This window comes from Staurois parvus, unplaced genomic scaffold (genome assembly GCF_062004578.1).
Source record: "Staurois parvus isolate SC_StPar_1 unplaced genomic scaffold, SC_StPar_1.0 ptg000264l, whole genome shotgun sequence".
NCBI classification, from domain to species: domain Eukaryota; kingdom Metazoa; phylum Chordata; class Amphibia; order Anura; family Ranidae; genus Staurois; species Staurois parvus.
Window position 1 is genome coordinate 10,966,798 of NW_028318060.1, and position 15,519 is coordinate 10,982,316.

At 42.0% G+C, this 15,519-nt stretch overlaps 1 protein-coding gene across 4 annotated transcripts in view; it reads right to left on the bottom strand.

Annotated features, from left to right (window-relative positions):
• The window catches only part of COL12A1 (collagen type XII alpha 1 chain), a 252,311-nt gene extending 246,952 nt beyond the window's left edge, over positions 1-5,359 (bottom strand). For 2 of the 4 annotated variants that reach the window (XM_089681387.1, XM_089681388.1), the window contains exon 1: positions 5,201-5,358. The gene's annotated coding sequence lies outside the window, so the exon portion shown is untranslated. Of the gene's footprint in view, positions 1-5,200 lie in introns of all 4 variants that reach the window. The other 2 variants (XM_089681390.1, XM_089681389.1) reach the window with 2 other exon arrangements.
• Between the last annotated feature and the right edge of the window lie 10,160 nt (positions 5,360-15,519).

The window sequence follows — 15,519 nt, forward strand, 5'->3', positions numbered from 1 at the left end:
GCTAGCAGGATTAAGGGTCACAGTTTAGGTTTCCTTTCTTAATCATTCATCCAGACACAATAAGGGTATGTTGGGTAATGAGTGCAAAACCCATTAATAGTATAGTGCAGACACAGGTCCCAGAGGTTCCTTTACAATACATTCACACTGTTTTGGCATATCCTATCCATGAGCTGCTGTTAATATATCTTGGGCTGGCTTGGGCTGATTAATGTAAAAACCTCTGCCAACATTTCCAGGAATTAAACCAGAGTGCATATTCCATTTTCCTAATACAACATCCCCATCCCCTACTACTCCGAAAACAGAACACACAGTGAAGTACTGTAATAAAACTTTATTTTCACTGCCTTGGTTTTTAAAAGAGTATGAAGGAATCACCACCGAAAAAAGTACACCAAGGGCATAGTTATAAAACATTGAATGTGACTTTCACCGAACTCTCAGCCCTCATGCACCCTGAATGTTTTCATAACGCTGGTAACGCTAGCTGCGTAAAGTCACGTTAAAAACTTGAGTTTTTCAGCTTTTTTAAATGTTTTTGCATTAGCGTTTAGTGGTGTTTTGCTACGATTAGCAGTGTCTTCCAGCATTTGTGGGTTTTAGCAGTGTTTTTTAAAAAAAAAAGTTTTTTGGTCAAAAACGTCCAAAAACTCAGATTTGCGGCATTTTACCATGTTTTTCAGCGTTAGAGCATTTTTACAGTTAAAGAACTCCTCTAGAAACCCACTAGTCCTGGGTTTTATTTCCTAACAAGAAATGCCCCAGCCAAAAAACGTTGTCTACAGTCTGTGTGTGCATGGACACATAGGATAACATGCTGGGGGGTTTACTGGCTGTAGAAAAAAATGTCAAAAGCCAAAAACAGCAGCTGTAAAAATGTCCAGTGTGCATGAGGACTCATTGGTGGTGAATCAATCACTGTCATTTAAAACACATGCACCAGGATGATTGCCCTTAATGCTTTAAAAATATGCCCATGATGAAGTATCAACTGCAAGTTTGAATCTGGATGCTCTTTGACACCTAACATTAATTGAACCCATACATTGATTAAAGAATATATAAACCCAACATTTAATATTTCTGATATGTGCCAGCTATGCATACAGAAGTATCCTGTTCTCTTTGTATTGCTTCCTTTGTGTAAAATCCCTGGTGTTCCTGCCAGTCCCCCTGTTTTTCTATTAAAAACAGACCACGCTAAGCAGGAGAACATGTTGTGGTCAGTTCTCTAGCTGTGCTAGCCTGCTCTCTTCCAATGATCAGACTTATTTTGACACACTCCCCCTGCACAGCCTTTCACTGGGAAGATCAGTGTGCTGCGGTTTCTTCTCCCTGAGTTCTTATACAGCTGGGAACAGAGGGTATGTGATCACTTATAAAAAAAGAGGAAAAAATGTCTTTATGACGTTGTTTATACATGTACACAAATGTTTGCATTTCATTTCTAGTTTAAAACTGAATGGGTAGTTTTACAAGGTTAGGGTTTGCAATCACTTTAATGTTTGTTAAATGTCAGATTAGTTGCTTTAGAAATATGCCCATCAACTGCAAGTTTGAATCTGCATGTTCCTTGACATCTAACAGTAAATTAAACCCATTTATTTATTAATTCGGAAATACAGTCATGGGGTTAAGGCATACGTTAGCTACACACAAGGACTGAATTTATCCAACTAGTGTTAAATCCTGACATGGATGACTTATTCCCATTTTCTGCTTTCTGTTCAAATGCTTTGTGTTCCTTCATACAGCTTTGGAATGAACAAGGACAGGTATCATATAACGCAAGGGCTATTGACTTTTAACTTGCTTCGCCACCTAGTGGCTGAAAAGAAGTAGTACGGTGTTTTAGGGATTTACTATTGATACATTTGCCAGAAAGCTTTTCTTCAGTTTATTGCCTGTTTTAACACATTTTATAAGGGAATGTATTTTCAGAAGAATGGTTTCATTATATCTTTGGTTCTGAAACACTGCTATAAAACCCAAATTAAACAAAAAAAAACAGTAAATAATCTCCTGCTACTGTATGCATTGTAGCAGGCTATTATTAAAAAAGTGCCTAGCACAACATTTATATTGCAGCCCCCAGATTAAGGATTACCATACTATAGTGTTGATTCGTGTGTGTGTGTGTGTGTGTGTGTGTGTGTGTGTGTGTGTGTGTGTGTGTGTGTGTGTGTGTGTGTGTGTGTGTGTGTGTGTGTGTGTGTGTGTGTGTGTGTGTGTGTGTGTGTGTGTGTGTGTGTGTGTGTGTGTGTGTGTGTGTGTGTGTGTGTGTGTGTGTGTGTGTGTGTGTGTGTGTGTGTGTGTGTGTGTGTGTGTGTGTGTGTGTGTGTGTGTGTCTGTGATTATTTGTGCAGATACAAGCTGCAGCTGACGTTATGGGTTCATAACAGCTGGAATGGAAATCTTAGCATAAAAAAAAAATTTTATAAACTAGGGAAAGAGACTGAAAAAACACATTGCAGCTTTCAGCAAACGTATTACACATTAATTTCCAATCAAATGCAGCAGAAGCACTGGCTGCAGTGTAATGACTATGAGTCTATGCATAAGGAATTCCAGACGGTCAGCTCTTTATTACAGCCCGACATTTGCTGATCCTATAATAAATCATGGGAGCTTTCCAAAGTTATCTTCCATATGATTTCTGTGCTTTAACACCTCCGCTGCAGGGACGGGGGGGGGGGGGAGTCAGTCTAGCTAGGTAATGAGACCAGGTACGAATGTACTTTACTACCCCAGTCAATGCATAGATGAGCTCATCAGTCAACACAGCAGACATAGATTATACACATATTGTACTATCTACTTTAGATCTCATCTCCTATATCCACTCCATATTACATATGATCATTATTTTATACATATATATATATATATATATATATATATATATATAGTGTTCTATTCAGAAATACTAATAACTGCACTTTACTACCCCAGTGAATGCAAAGATGAGCTCAACAGTCAATTCAGCAGATACAGATTATGCACATAGTGTACTATCTACTTTAGATCTCATATCTTATATCCACGCTATATTACATATGATCATTGTTATAAATATTATGTATATATATGTATACACGTATACATAATGTTCAAGTCAGAAATACTAATAAATGAACTTTACTACCTCAGTCAATGCAAAGATGAGCTCATCAGTCAACTCAGCAGATACAGATTATACACATATTGTACTATACAACCTACCTATAGCTACCTACTTTAGATCTCATTTCTTATATCCATTCTATATTACATATGAACATTATATATATTTTTATATGATGTTAAAGTTAAAAATACTAATAAATGCACTTTACTACCCCAGTGAATGCACAGTTAGCTCAGCAGACACAAAAAATGAACTAATAGTCATCATATGCATATTGGATCTATGCAGCCCCATTATACCTGTCTTATGTCTTCATTTCTTATATGCACTCTATAGTACATATAATCATCATAAAAAAATGATATAGTGCCCAAGTTCAAATGTGCTTTACTACTCCAGTCAATGCAAAGATGAGCTCATCACTTAACTCAGCAGACACAGAGAATGAAAAGCAGATTTGACACCAAGCCTTCTATTTTATACCTACTAGAACTATACAGACTACTTATATCTACCTTTCTTATACCTCATTTCTTTTATTTGCTCTATAGTACATAGGATCATTAAAAAAAAAATCATACAAAAAAAGGTATAGTGTTCATATCATAAATACTATTAAAAAATAATACAATCAAAATGTACTTTACTACCCCCAGTCAATGAAAAGATGAGCTCATCAGTTAACTCAGCAGACATAAGGAGTGATCCAGTACACATCATACACATATTGGAGATATACAGACCACTTATATCTACCTACCCTAGCTCTCATTTCTTACATTTGCTCTATGTGACATATGATCCTTATTTAAAAAAAAAAGTAGAGTGTTCAAGTCGAAGACCAATAAAAATAATGCTGTAAAAGTACACTTTACTACTCCAATCAATGCAAAAATGAGCTCATCATTTAACTCAGCAGACCCAGAGAATGAAAAGCAGACCTGATACACACCCTTCGATTATACACATATTGGACCTGTACAGTTTATACATAGATTATGAACCACCTATCTCATTTCTTATACTCGATCTTTATCACATATGATTATTATTAAAAAAGGTATATTGTTCAAGTCAAAAATATTAATAAAAAATAACCAGATGTACTTTATTACCCCAATCAATGCAAAGATAAGCTCAGCAGTTAACTTAGCAGACACATAGGGGAGATTTATTAAATCGGGAGAGTGCAGAATCTGGTGGAGCTGTGTATGCTAGCCAATCAGCTTCTAACTTCAACTTGTTCAATTAGTCTTTGACAATAAACCCTGGAAGCTGATTGGTTTCTGTGCACAGCTGTACCAGATTTTGCACTCTCCACTTTTAGTAAATCAACCCCATAGAATGAAAAGCAGATCTAATACCTATTATGCACATATTGGAGCTATACATCTATACCTGATCTATATATTATCATTATTCAAAAATAAAATAAGTTATAATTTTCAACCCCAAACCACAAGTACATACAAAGATACACCCATTGTCCTCTAGATCAGTAGATCAGTGCCAGGTTTTTGCAATACCTTTAGCAGTACGTGTTCCATTGTGCCCATTTTCCATGCAGTAACCATTTATCATCCTGAGGCTACAAGCTCTTGCCCCTAGCAACCCATCCACCCTGTATCCTAGGGCAAGGATGGAGAATGACAGTTGGATCGTTTGCTAAGGGTAACTGCCATCATTTTTGTTTTTAATTCATTCCCAGTGATTAATCATCTTACCTTACGTGTAATACATGGATGGAGAGCTGCACAGACATTTAACCCCTACATGGCTAGATAGGCAGAACAGCCCATAACCACCCCCAAAGAGTTAAAGGGCTCTTTCACAGAACTGACGACACACATGAGGATTTCATTTACAGATCTGAGCAGCCAGCGTCTGGTGGATTATACAAAATCAGGGAAGGAAAGAGAGGGCAGACAAAGCATTGAGCCTGGGAGATAGAGTCAGTGGAGGGGAGGAAGGTAATCTGGTATAGGAGGGAATGCTGATCTGCCTACAGGTAATGAAATGAAATGAGAACGGGTGGCTGAGGCTGGGGGTAGGAGATGACCGGAGTCGAACCTGCGGCTGCAGTGGTCCCTGTGAGCGGTCCAGCTGCGGCTGGGATGAGAGAGCGATCTGTACAGGGTCTCCTCCTGCTGCCTCCAAAAGATGCTCCGTTCTTATGCACTGTCTTCTATGAAGTGGGAAGCGCCTCTCCCCAATCTGCTCCTTAATAGAGGGCTGTTCCCAAACTCCGCAAACTCTTACGAAACAGCAGGGGAAGGTGGACTTCTGCCACTGGGTAATAGATGCAATGCTTCTGTATGGGATGGGGGGGGGGGGTGGAAGTGGTGAAGAAGGAGGGAGGGTAGAGGAAAAAAAAAGAAGGGGGGGGGGAACTCTTTTTTGCTCTTTTTTGGAAAGTTCCACATACTTTTCAAAATTCTTTTACCATGATTACTCTTGGAGTACTATTGCCAGGGGGTCCTCTGTGTCTTCTCAGAGCCAGGAGGAAACTGGAAGCTCTCTTAGGTTTCCCTGGCAAGTTTACAAAGGGATTTCTCAAGCTGGAAGAACAATGAGGGGAAAAAAAATCTCTAATCTCCAAAAATGCTATTTGTTTCAGGCAGCAAGAAAAAAAAAAATGGCTATGAGGTTTTTCAAACCAATTGTGGTGGGTGCTCTTGAAACATCTAGCAGGTTTTCCATGAAGTAAGTGTCTGCCTATTCCACACATTTGCTGAGCCTTGTAGGTTTATTTGGCAGAGAGTCAGAACATTTGTAGAACCAATAAAAGCGAAATTGTTTTGGAGATGCAATGATTTTCACAGCCTAAAGTTTTCAATGAGTTTTCATCGACCCAGAAACCTAACATTCACTTCCACAGTGTGCTGGCAATGGTTAGAGGAAAGAGATGCTTGCTGTAAACCAACCATGCTACCTAGTTCTAGCTGGAATATTGGTAGCGCACCAGCTGGGTTCGGGGGACCATACACAGCCCAATATACAAGACAGGTCTGGCAGTTATTGAACTTGGAGTGGTTAAGAGGACCAATTTCCTTACAAAAAAATGGATAACTGTGTTGGAAATGAATGATGGCAAAACTACTGATCCGTCTGGTCCTAATCCCTTATGTGCTGGCAGAAGGTCCCTGTGGACTTAAAGTGTTACTAAACCCACAACAGTAAAATCAGTCTGTATATGCAGTAAAGCAAGGGTTGATATACTCCCTGTGGAACCTAAGGGGTTAATCCTCTGCATTGTGTAAAAAGGATGTTTGATCCTGACTTCTCTGATCCTCCCCTTCTTCTACTGTCCCCAGTCCATCTACTGATAGAACAGAGCCTTGGGGGCAAGCTGCACATGCTCAGTTTGGTGTGTTTTGCTAAAGAGAGTTTTTTTTCTTTGGGAGGGTGCATGTGATCGGCACAGGGCCAAACAGCACTGTCCAGACAAAGGGTCAGAGGTTATGCAGCCTCATAGGACAGTCAGAGGAGAATGAAAACTCCGACTACAAGCTTAGTTTAACCAGTGCTCAGAGAACACTGATAGAAGTCACAAGGCTGCTCTAACTGCTGATGAGAAGAGGTATTTAGCAGGTTATATTTACTAAAATAATTGCATTTCCATGTTGTGTGTACTGTGGGAGACCAGATATAGTGAATGCAGGGTCCAGGGAGACCAGAGAGAGTGAATGCAGTGTCCGGGGAGAACAGATAGAGTGAATGCAGGGTCCAGGGAGACCAGATATAGTGAATGCAGGGTCCAGGAGACCACATATAGTGAATACAGGGTCCTGGGTTTAGTAACACTTTAAGTACTAAGCTACAATAACATTACAACCTTTTACCAGTGCTCTGCTGGACACTGATAGAAGTCACAAGACTGCTATATACTGCTGATGAGAAAATGTATTTAGCAGTTTATATTTACTAAAATAATTGCACTTCCATGTTCTGTGTACTGTGGGAGACCAGATATAGTGAATGCAGGGTCCTGGGATTAGTAACACTTTAACTGTGACACCTATTGCCAGTTTCAGTATTCCTCCTATAGAAAGGGGCAGTCCATACAAAACTCCCTGGACATTTCTCCTGAGGCACCTTGAAGCTGGTTGCAGGTCCCAACAGTGGTGTGCAGGGGCGGACTGACAACTCATGGGGCCACCGGGCAATAGGAAATCATGGGGCCCCTGTGTCCTCGCCCACACTCAAAGCACACCCAAAAAAGCTTATGAAAGGTACCAGGGGCATCTCATGGGCCCCCCCCCCCCTACTGACCCTGGGCCCTCGGGCAGTGCCCGAGTGCCTAAATGGTCAGTCCGCCCCTGGTGGTGTGTACCAATATTTATGACCATCAGATTAGGGAAGCACAGCTGCTTAACAACTAGTTTATGTGAAGCCCAAACTTTTTATTTTTTTGGATAGAGTAGAAGAGAAGGAAGGGTTTAGAACCTCATCTTTTTAATTCCTTTTACTTTCTGTCAAACACACAACAGGAAATAAGAAGAAATCTCTACGAAACAAAGGGAAATCCCCTCTTAAAGCAGTATTAAACCCAAAAGCAATCATTCATTATATTGCAGCTTACCAATTCTTAGATGTGATGGCTGCATTAGTTTTCTTTTTTAGGCTTTTTTTCTGTTTTTATCTGGTGAATCAGCCAGCAAGTCTGCTATTTTTCAGAATCTTAAGCTGTCCAGCAGATGTATCAGTTTACATGGATGATACAAACCATTTACCACTGGCAGGGGTGCTTAATATGATCAGCTTTTATTTATTCATGTAAAAAAAAGTTTGCTGTAAGTAATTATAGAATGTTAGTTGGATTTTGGATTCAAATTGTTATTGTATTCAAATCTGCTAATACAGTTAACACTCCCATCTCCCCCAGGCTGACAATACTGCTGTCTGCTGTGCTCCCCAAGCTCATTCATCCAGAGTGGGTCACTTTAATACAGGAACTTGGAAGTATGTTACTGGCTGGATCACCAGGTGAAACCAGAGGGGAAAAAGCCAAAGAAAAGAAAACTAATGCAGCCACCACACCTAATAATTGGTAAGCTGCAATATAATACTTTTTTGGTTTGGGGTATAATAAAGTTTTAAGCTGGCCATACACATATAGATTTTATATGGAAAAAAAAAACAGATTCCTCCATTCATGTTACACATGCAGATGGATAATTCTGTTGCTGAAACTATTGGATTTTGACAGCTGGCATTGTCAACTGTCAAAATATCTGAATAGAGACTGCATCTGCTGTTTGGATGAACATTTTCCACCCAGCTCCTTCGATTTTTTTAGTTGAGGCATATTAGGCAGAAAACAGCTGATGGGGCCACCCTATGACTAAATTTAGGCCAGTTCATCAGCAGCAGACCAAAATTTGAACAGTGTATAGCCAAATGGTCCATTGAGTCTGCCTCTCATTTGGTAGGGGGAGGAGGGGGTCATAGGGAAAATTTACTAAAACTGGTGCACTCAGAACCTGGTGTAGCTGTGCATGGTAGCCAGTCAGCTTCTTACTTGTTCAATTAAGGTTTGAAAAAAAACTGAAAGCTGATTGGTTTGTTTGCAGAGCTGCACCAGATTTTTCACTCTCCAGTTTAAGTAAATCTTCCCCATAGATTGGAGAGAAGTGTGTAGAAGGTATTAATTACAGTCCCTTGGATGACACCATCCCCATATCCACTGGCTGCAAATTGCGGTGTACTACATAGACTGTAACCGTAACTAGTTGTGACCAGACAATGTAAATTTCCTTGGTAATGGCAAACAACTGAAAGCATTAAAAAGATGTTTTAAACGCTGAACGTATTAGTGTCACAATGCAACATTGCTTGATGAATGATGCTGACATGAATTTGGTGGTTTAGCCACTCCAACTTTTCTAGCTTTGCAGATGGCAGATCTCTTCATGGGGTAGCATCAGGGGTCTCAGGGTTCAGAATTGTGACCCCGCCCGTGCTCCAGGTGGGCCCAAGCTATCTCCCTGTCACTATAATGGGCAAAGCAGAATCCAGAGCAAAGCGGAAGCTCTGAGATTTTGGCTCCATTTTCAAGTCCTGAGCTGGAGAGTAGCAGAGGAAGGATGGTATTGAGGCCAGCCCTGCTTGATGGGAAAGTGTCAATGCTGACAACCAGGAAGATGGACACCAAGCTTTCACCGGCTAAGCGAGGGAGGAGGAGAGCACCAACCAGGAGCTGGTACTGCTGTCATTGAGGAGGTAAAAAGATACCGGTCAGATCTGTGCAGAAAACAGACACACACCGCCCCACCCCTCCCCTCAATTCCTGCTAACACTCACACAAAATTCTCACAAAATTCCATAACACCTCCTGAGGGGCCCCCAAGGGACTGCGGGCTCCAGAGGCTGCAGATTTTACTGTGACAGTTTGAGCAGAATGAGCAGATGGGGAGCTGGATGGGGAATCTGTCATTGTCACCAAGGGGGGGGGGGGATAATGTGACATTACCAGGATGGTGGGGTGGGGAATCAGTAATTCCATGAGGGGCCATGTGTCGTTACTAGGAGGAGTGCACCTGAAGGTTATGGTCATCTGGCATCTGTCATTACCTGGTGGAGAAGGGGTCATCAGTCATTACCTGGTGGAGAAGGGGTCATCAGTCATTACCTGGTGGAGAAGGGGTCATCAGTCATTACCTGGTGGAGAAGGGGTCATCAGTCATTACCTGGTGGAGAAGGGGTCATCAGTCATTACCTGGTGGAGAAGGGGGTCATCAGTCATTACCTGGTGGAGAAGGGGGTCATCAGTCATTACCTGGTGGAGAAGGGGGTCATCAGTCATTACCTGGTGGAGAAGGGGGTCATCTTTCATTACCTGGTGGGGAAGGGTGTATCAGTCATTACCTGGTGGGGGAGGGTGTATCGGTCATTACCTGGTGGGGGAGGAGGTATCTGTCATTACCTGGTGGGGGGATGGGAGGTCATCTGTCATTACCTGATGGGGGGAGGGTCATCTGTCATTACCTAGTGGGAGGAGGGGGTCATCTGTCATTACCTGGTGGGGAGACATGTGTCATTACCAGGAGGGGAAGTCATCTGTCTTTACAGGAGGAGGGGGGTCATTTATGATTAGCTTAAGTGAGGGGCTCTTGAAGGAGGAGTCATCTGTCATTACCAAGAGCAGGCAGGAGGGCATGTGTCATTACCAGGAAGGGGGGTGTTACTTTTCTTATCCTGCACCTCCATGTCCCTGCAGCCTGGTCATGAGAGAAGTAACTGGGTGCTGTTTAATAATGTATAAAAGAAAGGTGTTTAAAAAAAAAAAAGAGATATCTGCAGTGTCACACTCTCTGATCAGCCCCCCACCCAGCCCAGTACAGTACCCCCCTCCCACCTTTGCTCAGCCCTGCATGTGCATACTAGCTGGGGGCAGGCAGGCCACACTGTGAGCTGCTGGGTGAAACAGGTGGGCTTGTATGTGGAACTGGAAGTTAGAGGGCCTGCTGAGCTTCCTCTTTTACATACAAAGCTACCGCTTTCACCCGACTGCTCAGAGTGTGGCCTACCTGCCCCCACCTTGTGTGAACATGCAGACGGCAGCAGGATAGAGAGAAGAGAGAGACAGCCACCATACAGCTATCATATCTTGGTACGCGTTGGGAGCATCTTGGCGCATAGTGAAAGGTAGTGGGGGGGCCCCAGGTCATCTTTTGCATCAGGGCCCACAAGCTTTAAGCTACGCCTTTGGTTCTCTTGGCATATAGTTGGCCATAAAGTGGAACTGTGCTTTGCCCTGCAGGTTCACTTATCTTCCCCACTCCCTAGCAGCACAAACTCACTTTCCCTTTGCTTCCCTGCCACTCCATTTGACCACCAGTAATGAAGAACCAGCTATTTCCAGGTATGTATAAGCATGCACCTTACTCAACTTCCTCCCATGTGGCAGTGCTGATGCTTGGTGATTGGCTCAGTGCTGTCACATACAGGGAGGTAGAGAGTCTTTCCGCCTCTGTAAGCCCATTGGTCGTAGCATAGAGCTTACATGCTACTCTCATCAGCTGGACAGAGCAAACATGAAGTAAAGGGAAGGTGAGTGTTTGCAGCTGGGAAGGTGGGAAAGAAGAGTATGGTCAGACTAGGAGTCATGTCCTGACCTCCTTTAGGTTTATGTGCAAACAGTCACATTGGGTGGCTTTTTTAAAGTCTAGGTCTACAGAGACATCTCCATCACAAGATTATCACAATAATTGGACAAGGTTTCTAATGTATCAGATGAAGTCCTGGTCATCTATTGTCTATCGGGCACCTTTTTACTCATGGAAGCAGATCTATGCCCTTGGTCATGGCATAGAGCTTACATGTGACACTCATCAGGTGGACAGAACAAACATAAAGTAAAGGGAAGGTGAGTGTTTGCAGCTGAGAAGGTGGGAAAGTTAAATGAACATGTTGCTGTGCCCAGCATGGACAAGGCATAGTTTGGCTTTAATCTGGCTATAGAAAATAGAGAATGGTCAAACTAGGAGGCATGTCCTGACCTCCTTTAGGTATATGTGCAAACAGTCACTTTGGGTGGCTTTTTTTAAAGTCTAGGTCTACAGAGACATCTCCATCACAAGATTATCACAATAATTGGACAAGGTTTCTAATGTATCAGATGAAGTCCTGGTCATCTAATGTCTATAGGGCACCTTTTTACTCACAGAAGCAGATTGTTTGCTTCATTTGATAGCTGAAACCTTGATTTGTGCAACTGCTCTAGTTTTCTTTTCCCCAGTTTTTGTAAATTGTCCCCATATGTAGTTTATTGGTTGAAATTGGAGGATGCACATAAGAAATGTAAAAGGTAATGTAATTATGATAAGACCATTGGAATAGGTACTATTTGATTTTCACTTCAACTGTCTCCTGCTTCTACAGATGTCGCACACAAGCTTTCCCTGCCAGGGGTTTTTAAAGTAGATCATCATGTCAAAAAAATCTTACTGTCTCTGAATCACCTCTTTGTGGAAGTCAGTGAAAAAAGCTTCACCATTTTATATGTTCAACATTACTTGTGATAACATCCTCTTGTCTGACTGAATCACAAGCAAAAAATGCATGAATTAAAATTTCTCATGCAACGCTGCCCATATTTCAGATTGTCCTCTCCACTGAGGAGAAGCCTATAATACTAAAAGAGAACAGAAGGATGTGAAAGGTTTTAAAAAAAGATAAGTGTTGTAATATAAAAATGAATTGTAGAATTCTTTCTGCTGGTGTGGTCAATTTATTCAAGCTTCCAGTCTGTAAGATTGATAGTCCAACTATCCCCTTAGGACAGCAGCTGGCATCTAAACAGAAGAAAGTTGCAGAATGATGAGAAGAGAACTGAAAGATAAGCAGCCCAAAACAGGGACGGACTGACAACTCATGGGGCCCCCGGGCAATAGGGGATCATGGGGCCCCTGTGTCCTTGCCCAAACTCAAAAAAGCCTATGAAAAAGGTACCAGGGGCATCTCATGGGGCCCCCTACTGACCCTGGGCTCTCAGGCAGTGCCAAGTTTCCAAATGGTCAGTCCGGCCCTGGCCCAAAGTTCGACTTGTATGTATAAGAGACCAGGTTTGAACCCTTCTAGTTGTCCTTAATTATTTCTGTAAAAAACTGGGGGATATAAGCCTCCGCATTTAGAAGGTAGCTGAAGATGCTTGTTTTGATATACCTAAATTTTAAGATGCCTTCAGATGCTTTATCTATGTGCACATAGGAAAAACAGGCCATCGGGCAAAAGTGTAAAATGGTACAGGATTACAGCAGGAGAAAGGAAAATGCCTGAGAGGTTATGTTTGCAAACTCGGTTGATTTTCTTGAATATATTAAATGCACTTTAAATGGTAAGGTATGACTAAAGGCAAAACTTTTTTTTAGTTTCGGATAGAATGCAGAGGAATTAGAACCCCTGTCAGTCTTTATTCAGGTCTGTGCCCCCTTTTAAGAAGACCCACCCTCCTTAGGTGTCCTGTTTACCATTATCATTGAAAGCAAATTTAAAGAAAACCACAAATTTTGGGTTGTCCCCAGAAATGTAAAAGAGGGGAAATCTTCCAATAGGGTCCCCAAGGGATTCCGTCAATTTGCACTGATTTCCTCTCACTTCTTGTTTGGCTATGGGACAGGAAGAGAAGGGAAATCTCTGAAATGTGACACAGATGGCGAAAAAAAATGTTACGGGGTTATAACCCTTCCTTGCTCTATCCGAAATGAAGAAAAATATTTTGACTATTATTATTATTATACAGTATTTATAAAGCGCCAATAGTTCGCTCAGCGCTGTACATTACAAAGGGGGACAGAATATGTGACAGAACAATACCAATACAATGTGATACATGAGGGGATCGAGGGCCCTGCTCTTTCGAGCTTACAATCTAGAAGGGATGGGATAGTGGTACAGGAGGAGATAGCTGTGGGGGATGGAGTGGTAGGAAGAGTGGAGGAGGTCAGCAAGTTAGCAGGGGGTGAGGTAGGCTTCCCTGAAGAGATGGGTTATATGGGACTATAGTTCTACTTTTAGCCTGGGTTCACACATATAGAAACATATGCATGCTGAAATCGCAATGCCATTTAGGCATGCGTTTCTTTGTGAATACCATTCTAGTTTCTGTGCGATTTCAGCACAAGTGCAATTTTGCCCTTCCATTGTCTTGAATGCACATTGCCCTTCCATAGTACTCAATGCAGAAATTCACCTGATTCGCATGGCTATATGAGCATGTAGCACCCTCCTAGTATAGGTGTTAGGATGTACATAGTTAGATTAGTGTAGTTTGCCTGTCTAATAGGGGAGCCAATAGGTAAATTTATCCTTGGCCTTCTGCTTAACAGAGTGCTGCAATCTATTAGTCAGGACTGCTCATGATGCTCTGGTGCTGTTTAAGTTTGTCTAGAACTTCTCCTGCCTTCTGGAAACCACTAGAGCTTTCCAGAACATAGGTGGGAGCAAGACAAATGTGCAGCAGGAACATGGATACAGCTCTAGTCAATTACAGGGAAAGGTGGCCCCACTGCATGCTAGAAGCTGGTATTTATATTCAGGTAGCACATGGGCTCGGGTCTTCCCAGAGTAGATTGCACTAAGCCAGGGTTGAGGGAGGTTTGCCTCTCCTGGCACCTGCTGCCAAGAGGCTTCAGATGGGTGCCCTAAGGGCCTGAAGCTGGATTCAAAGAGTGGTCCTGGTTCTCCTAAAGCTGACTAAGGCTGCCGGTCGCTCTAAAAAACCTGTGAGTACAGACACTGTGGGATCTCAGTGACCTGATGCTGTTAACCCCACTCTGCTGTCCTCTAGGCAACTAACATCCCAGCTAAAGGGATCACTGGCTAGTGATCTGAAGAGCTCTGAAACCTGCTACTTAATGCAAGGGACTTTGCTCAAGCACTGAACACTGCCATTACAGGAGAAGCGTGCCATCTACTCACAGCAAGGGACTTCACCTAAGGGTCTGCCTTAGAACAGGTAGTGTCCTCAAGTTGTGAATAGTTTTGTTTCGGAGTATCCTACTGTAATCCCCTAACCCTATCTAAATTCCTCTAAAATAAAACTACAAAACAACACCCCTAGACAAGTCTTTGACTTCAACAAGCTATAAGTATATGCACCTGGCTGTGGGAAAATACCTTGTGCCTGGCTGTCATCAAGCAGCTCCTACAGGGGTAATGCTACAAACATTTACCTCTGAATATCATTGTACACTATGTCATGTGATTTTCAATTGAAAAACTGAAAACTCACGCAGGACCCTTTTTGGATCCGCACTAAAAAAAGCACTGCTATCTGAACCACCAACGTGGTTCTCTTGTGTTTTCATGCAAATTAGTGCGGCTTAAAATGCTTTGGTATTCGCATATGTTTGAATACCAATTCTTTAATGTGATTTGATATAGCCATAAGCACCAATGCCTATCATACCGTATAAAGAATATGTAAAAGTACAGCCAGAAACAAAACTCTTTTTACCTGGCTTTTCTACACATACTGCATTTGCTGACAATGATAACCTCAGAATGAACAGGTTTCATACAATCTGAACTTAAATCAAATCACGGCTTCTGTGATTCAATTCTTCCAACAAACTGCAGTGCCATTTTCAGCTTCTCCTTCTCTCCCGGGGATTGGTTTTATGATGTATCATTGTGATTAACAGGTGTGGAAAAAATGTGTCAACATCCATGTCTTTCAAATTACAAGAACAGAATAGCATATTTTATTGAAAGCACCTAATAATCACTTCATAAGAATTCCACCATGACTGCTAGAACATCTCAGTGGTGAAGCTGATAGGAAACGTGATCCTGTCTGACATGCAGTTTCTCTCATCGAACAGGATCACAGGCGTAAAATCACTAATAGGAAAAGCTGTCTTGTGTAACACCCACGTCTGGCCATA